This window comes from Sminthopsis crassicaudata, chromosome 3 (assembly GCF_048593235.1).
Source record: "Sminthopsis crassicaudata isolate SCR6 chromosome 3, ASM4859323v1, whole genome shotgun sequence".
NCBI lineage: Eukaryota > Metazoa > Chordata > Mammalia > Dasyuromorphia > Dasyuridae > Sminthopsis > Sminthopsis crassicaudata.
This window is the reverse complement of record NC_133619.1, coordinates 320,641,523-320,662,223: the sequence shown is the minus strand read 5'-3', so window position 1 is coordinate 320,662,223 and position 20,701 is coordinate 320,641,523. Positions and strand designations below refer to the sequence as shown.

Below are 20,701 nucleotides of genomic sequence, written 5' to 3'. Positions count from 1 at the left end.
ACTTATATAACACTTTATAGTTCATCTTTGTTACCTGAATTTTTAAGGAGCCTTAGAGATAGCTGCTATTGTTATTCCCATTTTACAGATGAGTAAACTGAGACTTAGTGTTTAGTGATTGCCCAGTAAATGGCTAAGGCCAGGTTTGTGCTCAAGTCAACTGACTCCCAAGTCCTGTTCTCTATTCATCTAGTTGTTGCAGTCTTTTCTATTGCCATGATTGGAATGAGGCCAGCCTATAAGTGTATACAAAGAGATGAAAAAAATGAGTATGCGTGTGTGTATACACACACACACACACACACACACACACACATATATATATATTCATTTTTTTTCTATTCTGCTTCAGTCTTATCCTAAGCTTTATGCCCCTTAAGTTCAAGTTATAAATAGAGATCTACACTTGACTTTTTTTTTTCCTCCACATTTCCTCCCTTAATATTTTCATTCTGCTTCCATGGTTTCATTTGTCACTTCTGTGCAAATGATTCCCAAATCAATATACTCAGTCTCCATTTTTTTTTGCCCGAGATCTAGTCATTCATGGAGTAGATATTTTCATTTGATACCTCAGATTCAATATATACAAAAATAATTCTTCATTTCCCCCTACTAAAACCATTAATGCCTCCATTGTCTTCATAGTTCTTCCTAGTATCATTGTCCTCAAACTCCTCTAACTTCAGAGTTTGACTTGGAGTATTCTCTTTTATTCACTCTCCTCCCCTACATTAATTCTATTCTAACCCTGTTAATTCTATTTTGGAAGTAACAAGTCATCCATAATTAGAAATCAGCAAGTCAACAAGCATTCATTAATTGCTTAGGGAATACCAGTACAAGTGGGGAAAAAAAGGAGTTCTTTCTATGATGGAGCTTACATTCTAATGGAGAAAGACCATGCATAAAAGGAAGCTAAAAAACCCAGAGTAATCTGAGATGGGGAAGAAGGTAGAAGGCATTTGCAGAGGCACAGCAGAGAAATTCTGGAGTGGGGGATGGAGCCCAGGGATAAATGAAGTCATAGCAAACTTGGATTTTTCTTTCAAAAACAAAAGCAAGCCAAAAAATCTCTCCTTCCTCAGCTCTGCCTTTAAACATCCTTCAAAATAGTTTTGTTGTCCTCTTTTACAAGCATCCTTTCTTGATCTTCTTAGTTATTAATGTTTTGTATAATTTCTCCTTTCTAAATTATTTATTTTGACTCTGTTTTTTTGTACTTATTGGTGTATATGCTATAAATATATCCATGCATAATGGTAGCAATAGGGGGATGAAAGGTGGACAAAACAATAAAGTAAACAACAGAAAACAAAAAAATAATCTACAAGAAAGCAAATATGTAAGGTCAAGAATGTAATCTCTTCTATTATATATATGGTTTCTTGAAAGGAAAATATATACACATATATACATATACATATGCAAATACATACATACATTATACACACACACACACACACACACACACACACACATATATATATATATATATACATACACATACACATATTTTGAATGCTCCCTGATGTTCTGCTGGGCATATGGCAGTATTTAATTTTCTTTCTTTCTTTTTTCTATTCTGTATTTAATTTTAAAATAAATATTGAAAAAAATTAATCACCTTAAATTAGAGCACTTTAGGTCTCACCTTTGCTTTTATTATATTCTATATTGTAATGTAATTGTGCACATATTTTATTTTAGCCAAAACTCCTTAAAAACTGTACTACTGTTTAATTTTTGTCTTTGACAAGTACCTATCACAATGCTTTATTAATGCTATAGGAGGTTATTAATACTATAGGAGGTATATAATAAGTGTTAATTGAATTGAATAAAATGGGTAACTTTTTTTTCTTGAAATCAAAATTAGGATCTCCATCATATCCTTAAGTAGGCCAGATGGGTTAAAAAATGGAAGAGAATAACTAGGGTGAGACCCGAAGGCCCATCATATGAAAGGAAAAATGGGAACTACTGACTGCTTCATTAAACTGATGGTAACTTTTCTGTGAATTTCTGATTACATGAAGTTACTATAGAAGTTAGGTCAACAGAGAATTTGTCCTATGCTGTTCCACCTCCACTTCACTCCCATCCCAGGTAATGACTCCTTCACCTCAGTACCTCAGTCCTTCAAAGGCAACACCATAATGGTAATTGTCTTCTATGATCCTATGTCCTATGTTCTATGCCCTGGTTATTGCTCTGAGCTCTGTGCTTTTGATCATGCTGTCTCCTATGGCTGGAATCCCTTCTTTCCATCTATCCAACTTCATCTACAAAGACATTCCTCAAGACCTTTTTCTTCTAAGAGGCTTTAACCGACTATTTCAATCTACAATACCCTCATCTTTTTAGAAATTCCTTTTCTGCTTTTGAAATATAGTATAGAAAACATTTGAGTGTTTTCTATTTGTATTATTCCCTTTGTTTCATGTATATGTATGTGTATTATGTATATGTGATGTATACCTATATATATATATATTATGATGTATGTGTATACACACACATATGTATATATCATTTGCCTTACTATGTTGGAAATCTCTAAAGTATATGCCACAGGTTTTTGAAACTCACAACAAATGTGGGAATATTTGCTGATACTATCTCTAAGGTTTCTTAGGTCTTTTTGCATAGCTTTTTAAGACAGATTGATTAACAGCAGATCTAATAAATAATCCCAATTCAACCCTTTGGCAGCAAGAATTCACTCAAAAAGGATTCCATGTAATTTAACATGACAATTTCTTTCTTTGTAGTTTTACAGTCTTGTTTGAATATATGCTATGTCCTGTCATTTATCATTTGTGATTATAGCATAGTATCTTTTTAACACTACTCAAGATTTCATAAACTCATAATGAGCAAACTTAAATTTCTAAATATAGATTAAGCATTTTATATAATTGAACCAGTTTACTGATAGAATATTAAGAATTCCTACTTTATAGTCCTTTCAATTTTAATAACTAGATCCACCTCAAACATGAATTTGAGAAAAAAAAAGAGGTAGCACAAATTTTGACTATATAACAAAAATTTACTTTCCTAAACTTGGGAGATAAAAGATTTTATTATATTCTTTACTGATTAATCTACATTTTTGAGAAAAATTGCAATGTATTCAGAAGAAGTCAGGAAGGGATTCAAAACATATCTTAAAAGTAACTGTTGAAATGTATAGAAAAAAAATCTATATAATAACAACAAAAACAGCAATACATAGCTTGTATTTGTGCTTGTCTAGTTTACATAGTTTACATAATAAAAAGTAAGATCATTTACAGAGAACATGAAAGTTTTCTTTGAATATTATAAGAAAGATCTGAGCTTGTCTAGAGAGCAGAACTAGGATCAATACTTGAAATATTCAGAGAAATTTATTTTGGTGCAATAAAGGGGAAATTTTCCTATCAAATTGTTGAAAAATTATGGGTCCCTTCCATAAATAGTGAGTTCTCCATTACTTAGAGTTTTCATATTGAACCTGGATGATCTCAAGAATGAAATACAAACTTTTTTTCTGAAAATTTAAATGTAGATAAATTTAATCAGGCAGTGAGGACGGCTCAGGACCTAATTCACTATGTACATATTCTTGGGCTTAACAGTCCCTTTAAACCAAGTATGCCATTTCTTATTTTAGGAGAGAATATGCTTAACTTTTACAAGAATTGTATGTGCACATTAATTGTTTTAATAAGTTAAAAAACATTGTCCTCAGAGCCATCCTTGTATTAAATGATGATGCCAAGGCACCAATGAAGAGAGTTTATCTTTTATAAAATGTCTTTGTTTTTTTTATTTTAGAGTCAATCCAAACATGTGGAAGATGAATTTTGCCAATCTGAAAAGACTAAAAACAACCAAAAGTTTTCTTTTTTTAACTTCATGCTGTTATGTGGCTATTACACAGGATTATGCAGAGGAAAAAAAAACTATTTTTTAAAAAAAGTCAGATTGGTCTCCTTTTCTTTGAAGTACTTGAAGATCTTTGTCAAGCATTTTTTAAAATGTATATTATTAAATTGAAGAAGAAATAGCAAAATAGAAGCTGCTATGGACAGGAACATTTGTTCAAAAGCTATTTGATAATGAAATTAATTTTTGAAGGAGGAAGGAATAAAGAAAAAAATAGGAAGAAGTTAGATTTCCAGAAAATATGCCTAGAAGAAGAAAGTCACAAATGTTATATTGCTTCATAGGCAAATAATCAGAGAATATGAATAGAACGTTTTCAAAAGAAGAAATTGAAGCTATCAATAACTACATGAAAATGTATTCTAAATCACTAAGAATTAGATAAATGTAAATCAATACAACTCTGAGATTCCAACTCATACCCATCAAATTAGCAAAATTATCAAAAAAGAAAAATTACAATTGTGAGTATTATGTGAAAACAGGAACACTAATGTTCCAGTGGTGGAGCTTTAAAAGAGTGCAATTATTCTGGAAAACAATTTGGAATTATAATCCCAAAGTCACTAAATTAATGTCCCAATGATATCACTTAAAGGTCAGTAGGAGATCAAATAAAAAAGACAAGAGCTAATATACACAACAGATATTTTTCTATCAATTCTTTTTGTAGTGTCAAGAATTAGAATCTAAATGTTTGCCTATCATTGAAGGAAAGGCTAAGTATATTGATATAGAAATGCAATGAAATATTATTTCTGGTTAAGTAATGATGAAAGAAATAGTTTCAGAGGAAACTGGGAAAACTTATATGAACTGATACAGGAGTGAAATTAGAAGAAGCAAGATAATAAACTATACAATGACAATTACATTATAAATAAAATAATATAAATAAATATTATATTGTATCATGTTATTATATATTATAAATTATGATATACCAATATATTATTACATATATTAAAAATAATATAAATATAAATAAATAAAAATCATTGAAAGACTTGAGAGCTCTGATAAGTGCATTGATGAACCACAATTCCAGAGGACTAAGGATGAAGAATGCTACCTGCCTAATTAAAAGAGGAAATGGATCCAAAATGCAAATTGGGGTGCTTGTTTTAAATATAGTCAATATGTCTAAATTAATTTTTGCTTGACTTTACATATTTGCTCCTCCTTCCTCTCCGCCCCCACAAAATGGGAGAACAACAGGCAGAATAAAATATCCCTCAAAAAGAAAGAACATTTTTAAAAATTTCTATTTTTTTCAATTTATGAAATAAAACAAGCATTTTCATAACATGGTACAATAGACGATTATAAAAGAAACTGCAAATGTATTATACACAACTTACTATTCCTTTCAAATATATGACAAAATTATTTTTTTTTCCCTTTTCTCTCCCCCACCTACCACCCTGGATGTGACTACTACTAGATACAAATAGCTGTCTGCTCTATACATAATTGTTTATCATTTCTTTCTCTGGATGCAGATAGCATCTTTCTTCATATATCCTTTGTATTTAATTTGGGTATTTACATAGTCAGAATAACTTATTTGTTCAAAGTCTTTCTTAAAACAATATTGCTGTTGCTGCATCTTTTTCAAAAAACACATAGACCAGAAAGCAGTATGGAAAGTTAGTTTGATTTTATTAGATATTTGGAAAGAAAAGCAAGATATACAGCAAGAGATATACCAAAAAGCAAGATAAATTATTTATGCACATATATGTATCTGGATATGCATATGGATATGCATATCTATATATGTGCACACATAGATAGATATGATATGTAGTTTTATATATGAGCCACATTTGCTGCTCAGCAAATGTAATATTGATTTTATTTGATTTTGTTTAAGTTTAAAATAATATCCCTTTTTTAAAAAATAGAAGAAATATGTAACATAGCATTAACTTCTCAGTGGCTTTGAACTAGAGTGTATCCATTTTTAAAAAACTAAATCAAATGTCTTATACACACACACACACACACACACACACATGTATAAGTCACTCCAAATGCCTTGTTATGAAAAGAAACAAATGCATAAGTTTAAGAAAGAAATACTGCTTTGTTTTTCAAAACACATTTCTGGTAATGTCAGTAGAAATAACCAAAGACTCAATTGATTCATCATCATCAAGAAACATTGGTGGAGCACATGTACTTTGGGCTCTGTGTTACTTGCTAGAGGCACAAATAAGGAATTGATACTGTTCCTATCCTTGAAAACTTCCCAGGACCCTTCTATGTAGGTACATCTTATAACATTTGTCAAGTGCCAAATGATAATTAAAGACGTTAAGATCATCCTGATGGAGGGTAAGGCGCTAGAAGTTCTGGAGTCTAGTTTGGGCCCTGAATGTAGGGACAGGAATAAGTATTTAAGTGCTTTTTCTACACTACTATGTTTAGCACTTTTTCTACACATAATATTTCGTAGGAGCTTCACAGCAACCCTGCAAGGTTGGTCTTTTTATCCCCACTTTCCAGTTGAAAAAATTGAAGCAAACAACAGTTAAATGACTTGCTCAGGGTCACCAAGCTTGAAAGTATCTGAAACAGGATCTGAACTCAAGTGTACATGACTGTAGGCTCTGTGTTCCAGCCACTGCATAAGCAATGGTATGACTTGAGACATATAACCAACTAATTAACTAACTTATACTAATTTTTTTTTTTATTTTAATTGTTTTATTTATCAGATCTATGCATGGATAATTTTACAATATTGACAATTGTCAAATCTTTTGTTCTGATTTTTCCTCTCCTCCCCCCACCCCAGATGGCAGGTTGACCAATACATGTTAAATATGTTAGAGTATAAATTAAATACAACATATGTATACATGTCCAAACAGTTGTTTTGCTGTACAAAAAGAATCAAACTTTGAAATAGTGTACAATTAGCCTGTGAAGGAAATCCAAAATGTAGGTGGACAAAATTAGAGGGATTGGGAATGCTATGTAGTGGTTCATAATCATCTCCCAGAGTTCTTTAGATGGGTGTAGCTGGTTCAGTTCATTACTGCTCTATTGGAATTGATTTGATTCATCTCATTGTTGGAGAGGGCCACGCCCATCAGAATTGATCATCATGTCGTATTGTTGTTGAAGTATATAATGAGCTCCTGGTCCTGGTCATTTCACTCAGCATCAGATCATGTAAGTTTCTCTAGGCCTTTCTGAAATCATCCTGTTGGTCATTTCTTACAGAACAATAATTATACTAACTTTTAAACTGTAAAATGCAGAGCTGCACTATATGACTTCTGAGTCCCTTTCCAACTTTATATTCTGTGATTGTTTTTTTAGTTCAGAGGAAAGAGCAGTCACTAAAATCAGGGGAAAAGCAGGCATATCTTCAAAAGGTAGGCTTTCAGTGTTACCTTGCAAAAAGCTCTTTACATTGTCTGTGTACCCAGTTACTCTAACTATAAAGTGTATATAAATTATCTTTATATAAATATATATATATAATACCTAGATATAAATATCTTGACAGCAATTAGAATAATAGCTAGCATTTATATAGCATTTTAAGATTTGCAAAGCACTTTACAAATATTTCATTTTATCCTCCCAAGAACTGTGGGAAATAGGTGTTATCATTACCTTTATTTCATAGATAAGAAAACTGAGGCAGATAGAGGTAAAGCAACTTGCCTAGTGTTCTACATCTAATCAGTATTTGAGATTATATTTGAACTCTGGTCCTCTTGACCCCAGACCTAATTCTCTCTTTGTTCTACCACAGGCTTCCTCATTCTCATATGTAAATATTTTTTTTAAAAAAACAAGTCTCCATTTAAATATGTACTGCAATAATTTTAAAATAAATGCATCAAAGATCATACCAATAAAGTAAGGAAAATAAGGTCATGCACTTTTTAACAGCTGTAGGTATAGAATTTTTTTTTTTTTTGCTAAATAAGGAATAAAGTAAATTACAAAAATCATAAAAGAAAATTCATTATGTGAAATTGTAAAGATTTTGCATGATCTAATCATAGCAAAGGTAAGAAGAGAAGCTGCCAATTAGAAAAAAAATGTATCAAAAATTTCTGATAAGGGTCTAATACACCTGATAAGAGTCAAATGCACTAGGAACTTTATATATAAATAAGACCACTAAGCCATTTCTTGATGGATAAATGACCATCAAGTTCACACAACAAACATTTCTCCAAAGAACTGTAACCTATCAACAATTATAAGAAAGATTAGTCCAAATAAATTATAATAAGGAACAAAAATAGGCCATTCACATTTTTTCATTTTTTTCATACTGCAGCAATATTCCATTGCATTTATATATGCCGTTTGCTTAATCATTCTCCAATCAATAAGCATTTTCTTTGTTTCCATTTCTTTGCTACCATAAAAAGAGCTGCTTTGACTTTTGTTGTATGTGGGACATTTATTCCCAACTTTGACCTCCTCAGAGCAGATGCCAAATACTGAGATCTTTAAGTCAGAGGACACAAATTCATTTGAGTGTAATTACAAATTACTTTCCTAAATAGTTGAACCAATTCACAGCTCCACCAATATAGAGTTTTAGTAGTCTTGTCTCCTTAAAGTATTCCCTCAACATACACACACGCACACATACACACAAATACACACATGCATATACATACATTCACTTGCTCACACACACTTGCAGACATACATTGATTCTCCACATCTAGTGTAAAGTGAAAGCTCAGAGTTGTTTTGATGTACATTTCTTTCTGTCAAAGGCCTGAAGACAAAAACTTGGGAATTGTAAACCAAAGTTCATTTGAGGGATGCCTCATGTTTGGTTAAATTCATTAGAGGAAAAAAAAGTATTCACTATCTAGTGTCTGTGAATGTAGCAGCATTAGAGTGAGTGAAAGAGAGATGGAGAGTACAGTAACTTTATCCATGATATGGGAATATTCATTGACAAGGGAACTACCAGGAGTAATTATCCCAAGCTGTGTCTTTCAGACAGTGCTATCAGTTTTTTTTTTTACATTTTGATGAGTATAGCTGAATGGTACAAGGACAAAGACTTCCAATTTGATTGGAAGACCAGGGCTTTAAGACCATCCCTGGATGAAGGAGGGAAAAATAAGGAAAAGAATACTTTTCATCTTCTGTAATAAAAATTGCTACTGTCAGTACCTGCCTTAAACTTTCTCTTTAGCAGTGATCCCCCCCAAAATATGACGTTTATCATAGATAGTAGTCTTCCCCTTTCACAGCTTAGGCTGAAACCAGAAATCCATGTAGGAAAAATAGGTAGATTTGAAACTTTGTCATTTTAGTAGTTGGGGGGTGGTGGTGATTTTTTCTAATCAAATCACATTTGACATAATTTGTGGTGTTATCAGCCCTATATCATACCAACTTTCTTCAAATATAAATCACTGTATCAGGTTTACCACTTTCTCAAATCCATCATCATCCTTCATTTTCTTGGGTTTTTTGACTTGTCATTGACTGTTCTGTTATCTCTTTTACTACTGGAAGTTTTTCTGAAGTACTGAATGCTACATTTATTATTTGATTATCTTTTGTTAGATAGCTTGTCTTTCTCAGTGGGGCAGTATGAAAGTTATTTTTCAGTGCTCTTTGAATTTCATCAATTTGAATATTAACTGGTACTCATTCCTCCTGCTCCACACCTATTTTCACTCATTCAGATTTTAGTGAAAAAGTGAATCCTTGAGCTTTGGATATTTTATATATAGTTTCAGTTCATAGGTGTAGTCTGCACAAAGCACTTAACATGCAAAAATTGCTGCTTTTTTTTTTTTTTCCTTTTCACCCACCATTTTATTTGCTTTCAAAGTATTGAGTTACAAACATTGTTGTGGTGGGGTTAATATGTATCTTTACCTTAAGATAACATGTGTACATGTGTGTGTATATCTAAAATAACTATACTTAAAATCCTTATTGAGTCTTCCTTAGATCTAGTGTTCTGTGAAAGGAACTCTTCTGGCTAATTTTCCAAGAAAAAAATTTTGGAAAATGAATTAAGTAAAACTGTTTAGGTTTCTGTATTTCTTTTGTGCATGGAGTTGGGGGGAGACAAAGAGGTAAGTCTTTTTCAATATCTGAAATGTATATCCCTTCATCATATGGCCCTTTCCTACTTTTTTTGTTCACTTAGAAATAACAGTTAGGAAGTGCACTGGTGTAAATTGTTTTTTATAATGGTTTTACCTTGTCCCTTGGCAGCCTAAAGCTTCTGGCTAATTCACTGATCAGTTAAATAGTTGAGGTTGTTATTATGTTATAATTATTATTTTACATTTATATAGCACTTTCCTCTAAGGAGCTCAAGGCGTTTTACACATTGTAAATTGCCAAATAGGAATTAATCCTTATATCACCCCTTAGGGTAGGTTAAGCCACATAAATTAAATTATAAAGAAGCCCCACCTGTGTCACTCTACTCTGTTCTATCCTCTACCTGCCTCCCTTACACACACAACCTATACCAAATAATTGGTTTTAAATTAAATAGGATTAAATAGGAAATTGTTGCTTCTGCCGGGAATAGTATAGGAAGAAGCCAGAGTTAGGTATATGAGGGAAGTGAGGGTAATGGTTCTTTTCACTTGGCTTTGATGCTTTGAGCTGATATGGGGAAGGAATAGAGAAAGGAATAATTGAAAGAGGAAAAGAAAAAGAATACAGAATCACTAAAAATATTCCATAGTTTACACTTAATTTATCTAGATTACATGTTTGTATTGAGAAAAAACTATATTTCAGGCTCTAACAGGACAGCATTCACTCTTGTTGGTGCTACAGTTAACTGTTAGACATTGGTGGGTGAAAGTTGATAAGCTGGTGACTTTGCACCTGAGATACCTTCCTTCTTATCCTGGACCAAATGCACCAGTCAGCTTACTCTTTCCCAGCTGGCATCTGATTTGTACTGAGCAATTTCCAGCACTCCGACTCGTCCCACAGAAAGAATCCTCTCTTTAATAGGTGTTGCTACTGAAATAAAACCGGGCTCTGCCAGGAATCCAAGAAAAGCTTACTTAATAAGCTTCCTGTTTATGTGAGAATGCCCTTTATAGGAAAGACTAGGTTCTGCATTTTCATTTGGTGTATTTTTTCTCCTTCTTTTAGGGAAAATGAAAAATGAAATAGAAAACTACCATGTGCCATTTAACTATTATTTTTTAATCTAGTATCCTATTTGGAATAAATTCATTTTTAAAAGATAATTAACTTCTATTCAGTTTTCTTCAAGAAACTCAGACATAGTACAAGCAAAGTTTCGATGGAGTACTGGACTCAGAAGTGTGAGAATACTATGGTAGGGCTGAGAGGAGTTTATGGGATTCATTTAGGGTTTTCAGAAACAAGACAAAGAGACACATGGTAAAAATCAGTGCTACAAATTCTCACACTCTGCATAAACTCATCACACTTTACAGTAGGTAGTACTGTAAATTGTATTTTAAAAATTTTCCTTTTCCTAGTTTTCTTTTTTTTTTTTTCCAGGCTGGGGTTAAGTGACTTGCCCAGGGTCACACAGCTAGGAAATGTTAAGTGTCCAAGACCAGATTTGAACTGGGGTCCTCCTGAATTCAGGGCTGGTGCTCTATCCACTGTCCCACCTAGTTTTCTTTCTGTAGCTCTTTTAGCTTATCGTGCCTTCTCTAGAAAAAATAAACTTTATATCAGGAATGAGTAATCATAGACATAACAAGCTTGGGTTATCTTGCTAAGATAATTCTTTCTTATAGAATAACCATTATATTTAAAATTTCATTTCATAGAATCTCAGAAGGAAGAAACTTTAAAGATTATCTAGTCCAAGGATCCTTCACCAAAAAACTCAAGAATCTCTTGGTCGAAGATAATTTCAAGAGATTTCTCTGCAGCTTCCCCCAACTTATAATCATTAAGCTTCTCCTGCAAGATCCCCAATTAGAGGAGACTAACAAATTCCCAAAATAGTCAATTCAGCCTTTAAGTAGAATTTAATTTTTAAGGAGCTTTTTTTTTCCCTTATCTCAAGTAGAAATCTGACTTTCTACATCTTCTACCCTTTAGTTCTTATTCAGTTTTCTGGAATTCATCTAATCCTTTTTCTACATGACATCTCTTCAGAAACATGCAAACAGCTATTCTATCTCTGTTTTCTAGTCCCTAAATCCTAAGTTTCCTCAACTCTTCTTATAGAACTTGGTTAGACATCTCTGGACACAGAGTGTCAGTGTCGCTTATCAAGCACAACATTCTAGACTTGATCTAGCTACAGAAATTATCACCTCCAATTTTTGGTATATTTAACCAATATTAATGCAGTCTGATGACATATAATGATCTTGGATAGCTAAGTGACCCAGTGGTTAGAGTGCTAGGTCAGAAGTCAGGAAGACTCAAGTTTAAGTCTGAGCTCACATTTAACTAGGTGAATCTGGACAAATCATTTAACCACTATTTGCTTCAGTTTCCCCATTTATAAAAAGGGAGATCATAAGAGCATCTACCCCCAAGATTGTTATGAGAATCAAATGAGATAATAATTGCAAAGAGTTTAGCACTTTACCTGTCATGTAAGTAATCACTACATAAATGTTAACTTTTAGCTATTATTGTAGGACACTAAATCCTCCAGCATTTTTAAATATAAATTATTTTTTTCTATATCTCCCCAATCCTATAGTCATGCTATTCTGTTGTTTCTTTGATCTTTTTGTTTTACCCTCATAAACACACACACACACATACACACACACACACACACACACACACACACACACACACACATACACACACACACACTTGGTACTTAGTATTTATGGCAAATTCCAGGCTTTTTTATAAAATTATGTTAAACTATGAGACTTTCATAACTATTCTTAATTATCAGCTCTTACTTCCATATTTTCCACATGTCATTTAAAATCAGTTTATTAATACATTCCTTTTATAGTCATATAAGTCTCTTTGGATATCTTTATCTTATCATTGAAATAATTTTCATTTTTATGGTCATTTTCATTCTTGGGAATATTCAATTTTCATTGTGATGACTTCCTCAATAGAATTTTAAGCCATAGTATTGTATCTATGAACTCTTGGAAATCCATTTTCTCCAAGTCTGACAATACCTATGTTGAAGATGCCACTTTTTTCCAAGGTTCATGTTATTTACTTTCAAACAAAATAATCCTACAATTACAGCATTTATAGCTGGAAGGAACCTTAGTAATAATTTAGTCACCTCTTCTTATTTTACAGCTGAAAATAAGGCCCCAAAAGTGACTTAACCAAGATCATACAGGTGGAAAGAGATGATTAGAAGATATTCTCCAAATCCAAGATTCTTGCTGATTTACCACATCTACTTCCTAATTATTGGTCAGAATCTGATCAAGAATAATTCCCCATATTGCTTCCTCCATCTTCTGAACAGTCATTTCTTTCTTTAAGTATCCTGGGGTCTTACAATACTTTGATTTGTAATCCTTCACTTTAAGAGTAGATACAAGTATGTGTGGGGCTTTAGAGAGGTAGTTGATAAATATCATTGCTTCATATCATCAAGAAGTTACCTACAAATAAAGCACTACTTTAAATCTATGATCTTCATATTAAAAAAACTAGAATATCTGAAAAAGATCAAATTGAAATAATCTCTATATTAGCAGAATACAAAAATGGTATCCTATGTACTATTCATTCATATAACTTTATGCCAACCCTAAGATAAATCAGGTCAAATCTCATTACAATATGGTATTCCAATAATGATTTCTGAATGTAGCCTATTAATTTTTTTGCCAAATAAGATGGTTTTTATAAATAAATTACATTGGAGTGAAAGAATTTGTAGACTTACTTGAGTTATTTTATGTGGAATGTCCCATGTAAAATAAGTAGCAATATAAGCTGATTTTGTGTAGGGCATCGAGGTTTACAAAGTGCTTTTTTCACAATAATCCTGTAATATATAGGCATATATTACCAATCCCATTTTAAAGATAAAGACATCTGAAGCACTGAGAGGGTAAGGTCATTCACTTATAATAACAGCTTTCCTATGTTTGCAGAAGGATTCAAATTATTTCTAATAGTTTAGTTGATTCTCTAGGATTCTCTAAGTATACCATATCATCTGCAAAAAGTGATCATTACCTACTCTAATTCCTTTAATCTCTTTTTCTTCTCTTATTGCCAAAGGTAGCATTTCTAAAACAATATTGAATAATAATGTTGATAGTGGATAATCTTGTTTCATCCCGATTTTATTGGGAATGGTTCACTTTATCCCCATTTCATATGATGCTTGCTTAAATAAATGCTACTGACTATTTTAAGGAAAAGTCTACTTATTCCTATACTTTCTTGTGTTTTTAATAGAAATGGGGGTTGGATGTATCAAATGCTTTTTCTGCATCTATTGAAATAATCATATGGTTTGTGTTAATTTGGTTATTGATAAAGTCAATATGCTAATAGTTTTCCTAATATTGAACCAGCCCTGCATTCCTGGAATAAATCCTATTTGGTCATGTTGTATTATCCTGATGATTTTCTGTAATCTCTTTGCTAATATTTTATTTAAGATTTTTGCATCAATATTATTAGGGAGGTTGGTCTACAATTTTCTTTTTCTGTTTTCATCCTACTTGGCTTAGTGTCAGTACCATGTCTGTGTCATAAAAGGAATTAGGTAGGAGTCCTTCCTTTCCTATTTTTTCAAATAATTAATATAATATTGTATATATCTATATGTGTGTGTATATATATATGTATATATATACACATGTATATATATATATATATATATATATATATATATATATATATATATATAAAATTTAGCATTGGAGTTAATTGTTCTTAAAATGTTTGAATGTTTGGTAGAATTCACATGTAAATCCATCTCCTCCTGGGGATAGCTTGTTCTATTTCTTTTTCTAAAATGGGACTATTTAAGTAATTTATTTCCTCTTCTATTAATGTGGGCAGTCTATATTTTTGTAGGTATTCCTCCATTTTGCTTAGGTTATCAAATTTATTGACATAAAATTGGGCAAAATAACTCCTAATAATTGCTGTAATTTCCTCTTCATTAGTGGAAAGTTCTCCCTTTTCATTTTTGAAACTAACAATTTGATTTTCCTCTTTTCTTTTTCTAATCAAATTAACTAAAGGTTTATCTATTTTGTTGAGGTTTTTCCATAAAACCAACTCTTAGCTTTATTTATTAATTCAATAGTTTTTTTTTTTACTTTCAATTTTATTGATCTCTCCTTTTATTTTTAGAATTTCAAGTTTGTTTTTTGATTAGGGGTTTTTAATTTGTTTTCCTTTTCCTAGCTTTTTTAATTGCAAGCCCAATTCATTTATCTTCTCTTTCTCTATTTTATGCATGTAAGCATCTAGAGATACAAAATTTCTGCTTATTACCACTTTGGCTTCATCCCACAAATTTCGGTATGTTGTCTCATTATTATTCTCTTGGATGAAATTGTTGATTGTGTCTATGAATTGCTGTTTCACCCATTCATTCTTTAGGATGAGCTTATTTAGTTTCCAGTTACTTTTTGGTCTATTTTCCCCTGGCTTTTTATTTAATGTAATTTTTATTACATCATGCTCTGAAAAAATGCATTTACTTTTTTTGCCTTTCTGCATTTGATTTTGAAGTCTTTACGTCCTAATATATGATCAATTTTTTGCATAGGTTCCATGAACTGCTGAGAAGAAAATATACTCCTTTCGGTCTCCATTTAATTTTTTCCAAAGATCTATCATACCTAACTTTTCTAACATTCTAGAAAATTCTCTTTAACTTCTTTCTCTTTATTTTATAGTTTGATTTATCTAATTCTGAGAGTGCAAGTTGAGATCTCCCACTATTATAGTTTTGCTGTCTGTTTCTTCTTGCAACTCTCTTAAGTTCTCCTTTAGGAAGTTAGGTGCTATACCACTTGGTGCATATATGTTTAATATTGATATTGCTTCATTATCTATAGTACCCTTTATCAAAATATAGTTTCCTTCCTTATCTCTTTTAATAAGATCAATTTTTGCTTTTACTTGATCTGAGATCAGGATGACTACCCCTGCTTTTTTTACTTCACCTGAAGCATAATAAATTCTGCTCCTGTCTTTTTCCTTTACTCTGCATGCATTACTCTGTTTTAAATATGTTTCTTTTAAACAACATATTGTAGGATTCTGGCTTTTAATTAAGTCTGCTGTCTGCTTTTCTCTTTCCTTTTCCCCTTTCCCTCCTCCCAGTATTTTACTTATTAGCATTACTTGTCTCAAGCAGTCCTCCCCCTTTAGAGTCCCTCTCCTTGTCTTATACCTTTCCCCCACTATTTCTGTTTTCCCTTTTATTTAGCCTATGCTTTCCCTTTTCCTATTTCCCCTCTCACTTTTCTATAAAGTGAGAGAAATTTGGGAGGATTCAGATTCAGGATTCCCAATTGTTAGGCCAGTGCTGCAATTTTAGTACCTTATTACAAATCACAAGTAGGCTGTCTGTGAATGAAGCAACCATTTTCATGAATCACAATAAATATGATCCTCATTCCCTACTTTCATTCCAACAGAAAAGACCTATAATAAGTCATTGCCTATATTGTATAACTACACATAGAACATAGCGTTAAAAGGAACCTTAAAAATCATTTGTTCCAACTCTTTTCCATGTTTTAAATATTCAATTATGTGTTAATTTTGTCTGTCAACTAGATTTTAAGCTTCCTAAGAGTAGAGACTCAAGTCTTTTACTTCTTTGTTTTTTAATCACTGCTAATTAGAAGATGAGTATTTGTATATTTGTTAAACTGAATTAAATTGATAAGGTAGGAACCCAATTTAATTTTGTCTGGAAATTTCCCCTCAAGGTAAAAGAAGCATATTGAAGAAAAACTGGAGAGGGAGTATGGGGGAGAAGAAAAACACTAGTTGCTCAGGAATTAGTAAATTTACATCCTGGCCACATTCTCACATTGACTGAGCTAATCATTTAACTTTTGGTTTCTTCTCAATAAAGTAAGGATAATAGTGCTTGCCTCTGCACCAACTTAACAGGGCACCAAGTGGCAATAAATAAAGGCTATTACAAAGCACTCAGAAAATGGGGAAAGGTAATGAATTTGTAGTTTTCTGATTTCTCCTTCCTTTTGACTTTGATTTTGGTCAGTAGTAAATGCAGATATGCGCAATCATTGTACCTATACCTAGCTCTGGTAATAATGTAGAAGTCAAACATATATCCAAGTCACAATTGCTAACACCTGCTTTTATTTTGGAAATATATTCATTGTCTTTACCAAGGAGACACCCTGGTAATAAAATGTTACATATTTGTAATCTGGCCATCTCAAACATATCTCATAAATCTAATTTACTTTGGTTTGGAAAGGCCTCATTTCTTCTGCACTGGTTTAGCCCCCTTTCCAGAGTTTGTATGTTTAACCAACATCCCTTAAGTCCTAACCTTGGAAACACTGCTGAACCAAATGCTTGCAGCATAGTTGTGGCTGAGCTAAATAAATAAATAAATAAATTCTCTACCTACCCTAAAGCACATGTTTTTGGGGCCTAGCTGAACATGGCTTGTATGTAGAAAGAGTTCTTTAGCTCTGTCCCAGTTAGTATTGGGGTTTCAGAGCAGACATTAGAATTAAAGTATTTAGATCTGTTCAGATAAATGTATGTAATAACTATTGAAAATATAATGTAGGGAGAAAAAAAGACTCAAACTAGAAAAATAACTAATGACTTTTCTACTTTAGCTTATTTGGATATTTTATAAATTATATGGATTAGTTTGGGGTTTTATCATATGATTTTGAATTTTTAAATAAATTACATGGATTAGGTTTGGGATTTTATTCTATGGGCTTATGTCCTTTTATTATGAATAACATTCCAATTATGTCAATAACAGTAATTTCTCAGGAATCCCTTTTTTCTATAAACCTACCATCTTTACTCCAAACTTCAGTGTTTTTTCCTTCCTTCCTTCCCCCTATATTAAATCAGTTGCCAAGATCTTTTGGTTCTAACTCCATAACACCTTAACAGCTTTTGCATCTACCCCAAATGTCAATTCCCACTACTGCCAATGTAGTTCAGATCCTAATTACCACCCAGAGAAAATATTACAATAATATCCTAACCTGTTCCATCCTCTGTTCTCTCTCATTCTGATTCAGTCCTTAACAGCACTGCCAGGTCCATCTTCCTTCTACAGGAATCTAGTCATGTTATTCTTCTTTTCAAAATGTTTTCTGTTATATTCATTGGTGCTTCCCTTTCTACAGAATATAATATAAATTACTTATTCTTGTATCCAACTTTCTCTAGAGCCTAAAACTACTCTATCTGTCTACCTTAACTCTCCTCACTTCCCATCATATCATTCTATACTCAAATACAACTGCCATGGAATATACAAGTGAGGGTAGGCCCAGAATGAAAGCCTCCAGAATACAGGGTTTACTTCTGAATTCTTGATTTCATGGAAATAATAGGTACTAGAATTAGTAGAGACTGATAAGTTATACTGGTACCTCAGATACCGAAACTGTATGTAACTTTGGGTTTCAGTACCTTTCAACAGAGAAATATCAATATTTGGGGACTGGTGAGGAAAGAACTATAATAAGCACAATACCTGACTGACATAGTTCCATGCTCCCAATAATTTCCAATCAGAAAAAGAAAGCCAGGGTGTAATATTCGGGCTAGCTTTTTGGAGGTCCTCCGGAAGGGCCTTGATTTCAGCAAGATAGACACCATGAGAATGGTCAAGAATAGAGTCTAGATTCTTTATTCTGGCCCAGTCTTGATCTTAGTGCAGGAGGCAGGACAGCCACCATGAGGATGGTCAAAGATAGAATATCTATCTTTTACTCCTTCTTAGCTCCTATATATCTTATTGTAATTACATCATTACAGCACACTGATTATGTGTGAATTTAGAGAACAATTACATCACAATACTAAGTACTAAGTATATATGTTAATTAGAGAACCATTATCCCATCAATTCCACAGAGTTAACACCTTGTTTCCAGTATACTTCTCCAAAGTTCCAGCCCTCTACACCAGGGGGTGGGATAGGGGCAGCAAACCAAAGGTACAAGCCTCAGGAATGAGTATGATAAATAAAAAGTGCTTGTCAAATGCTTGTCAGTATATGGAATTTGAATCTTAGCACCCATAAATGCAACTCTCATTTCTCCTCCTCTGTTTGCAACCAAAAGGACTGATAAAATTATTAAAAGACTTTCAAGAGATCCTGTTCACCCTGGAGTCCTATAGATAGAACTCTTCTTTGTGGTTCTGATCCTTCAGACAGAATCCATATGGAATCATTGGAAACATACAAAAGAGGATAAAAACATGATGCTTCCCTAGGCTTGGACGTGCTACCAGATTATCTTTAATAGATGATACTAACATAATATGCTTATGTGTCTCAATGGAACCAGTAAGACTCTTTTAATAATCAGCAGTACTAAAAGATCATTAGAGTTGGAAGGGACTCTAGAGGAGATATGGAAAACCCTCTCATTTGACAGAATAGAAAGCTGAGGACTAGAAGCAGTAAATGACTTCCTCAGAACCACACAGGTATTAAGTGGTAGAGATAGTGTTCAAAGCCAGGTACAACATATTGTACTCTGCATGGTGCTTAGCAACTACTAACTATATGTTTGCTTTAATTATTTTTTGTGTATACTTATATGCATATTATAAACACAATATAAGAAATTATATAGATCCACATGTATATTTTACACATGTGTATAACTTCTTAGGTAAACACATATTACACAGATATATGCATCTATGTGTGTGCACACATCCGTAGTTGATATCAAACATGTGTTAACTCTGTATGTGTTTCTCTGTCTTGTACACGATGAAAACTCCTAACACAGAGATTATTCTGGTTTCTCTGCAGTTCCATTTATGACCTGGCATCTTTACAAAATCCATATGATCTTAGTATTACCAATATACACATACATACATAAATCTCCCATTTAAGGTTTAAAAAATACTTCCTTCATACTCCATGAGGTCAAAAGATAGATCAATCCTAATCTAACACATTCGTAACTAGTATATTGAAGCTAGGTTCCACCTTTGATTGAAGACCTCCAGTTATAGACAATTTACTACCTCTGAAAGTGTCCCATTTCCCTTTGTTACATCTCTAATTGTTAGGAATATTCTCCACCCTACTCTTATATTAAACTAGAATCTTTCTTTCTAAATTCTCTTCATTTCTTTTGATTCTACTCTCCCTTCCTCCCGGCCAAGGACAAATGTAAGCCTTCTGCCATGTAAAAGCCCTTTAAACATTTGAATATTATATTTTGAACATTTTTCTGAAGTCAGAAATTGCCTTACTTCCCTTTCTATGTTTGACCTCATTAACCAATTCAGATCCAGTTGGGAAAGGGAAAGGAAGGGGAGAATCATTTATTAAGCACTTATATGGGCTAAGAGCTGTGCTAAGTGATCAACAATTGCTATCGCCTACCAGTATACTAACTTCTATTTCTACAACTCTCTGATTTTGAGATTCAGAACAAGTATCATTTTCTATGTGAAGCTTTCCTGATCCTTCTAACTGCTCATAATTTGTATTTCTTTTGTATATCTTGGTATGTGCTTATTGTCTTCCCTAGCTAGACTACAAGCTCCAACCTACGGTTTTCACTTTGATGTTTGTATCTCCAGAGGGTAGTTCAGT

General features: G+C 32.6%; 1 protein-coding gene across 45 annotated transcripts in view; it reads left to right on the top strand.

The window, feature by feature from the left end:
• Positions 1–20,701, top strand: part of ZBTB20 (zinc finger and BTB domain containing 20) — a 1,031,727-nt gene that overhangs the window by 597,176 nt on the left and 413,850 nt on the right. Inside the window, exon 6 of one of the 45 annotated variants that reach the window (XM_074301255.1) lies at positions 7,270–7,325. The exons of the other annotated variants lie outside the window; for them this stretch is intronic. The gene's annotated coding sequence lies outside the window, so the exon portion shown is untranslated. The remainder of the gene's footprint in view (positions 1–7,269; positions 7,326–20,701) is intronic. 45 annotated transcript variants of the gene reach the window in all.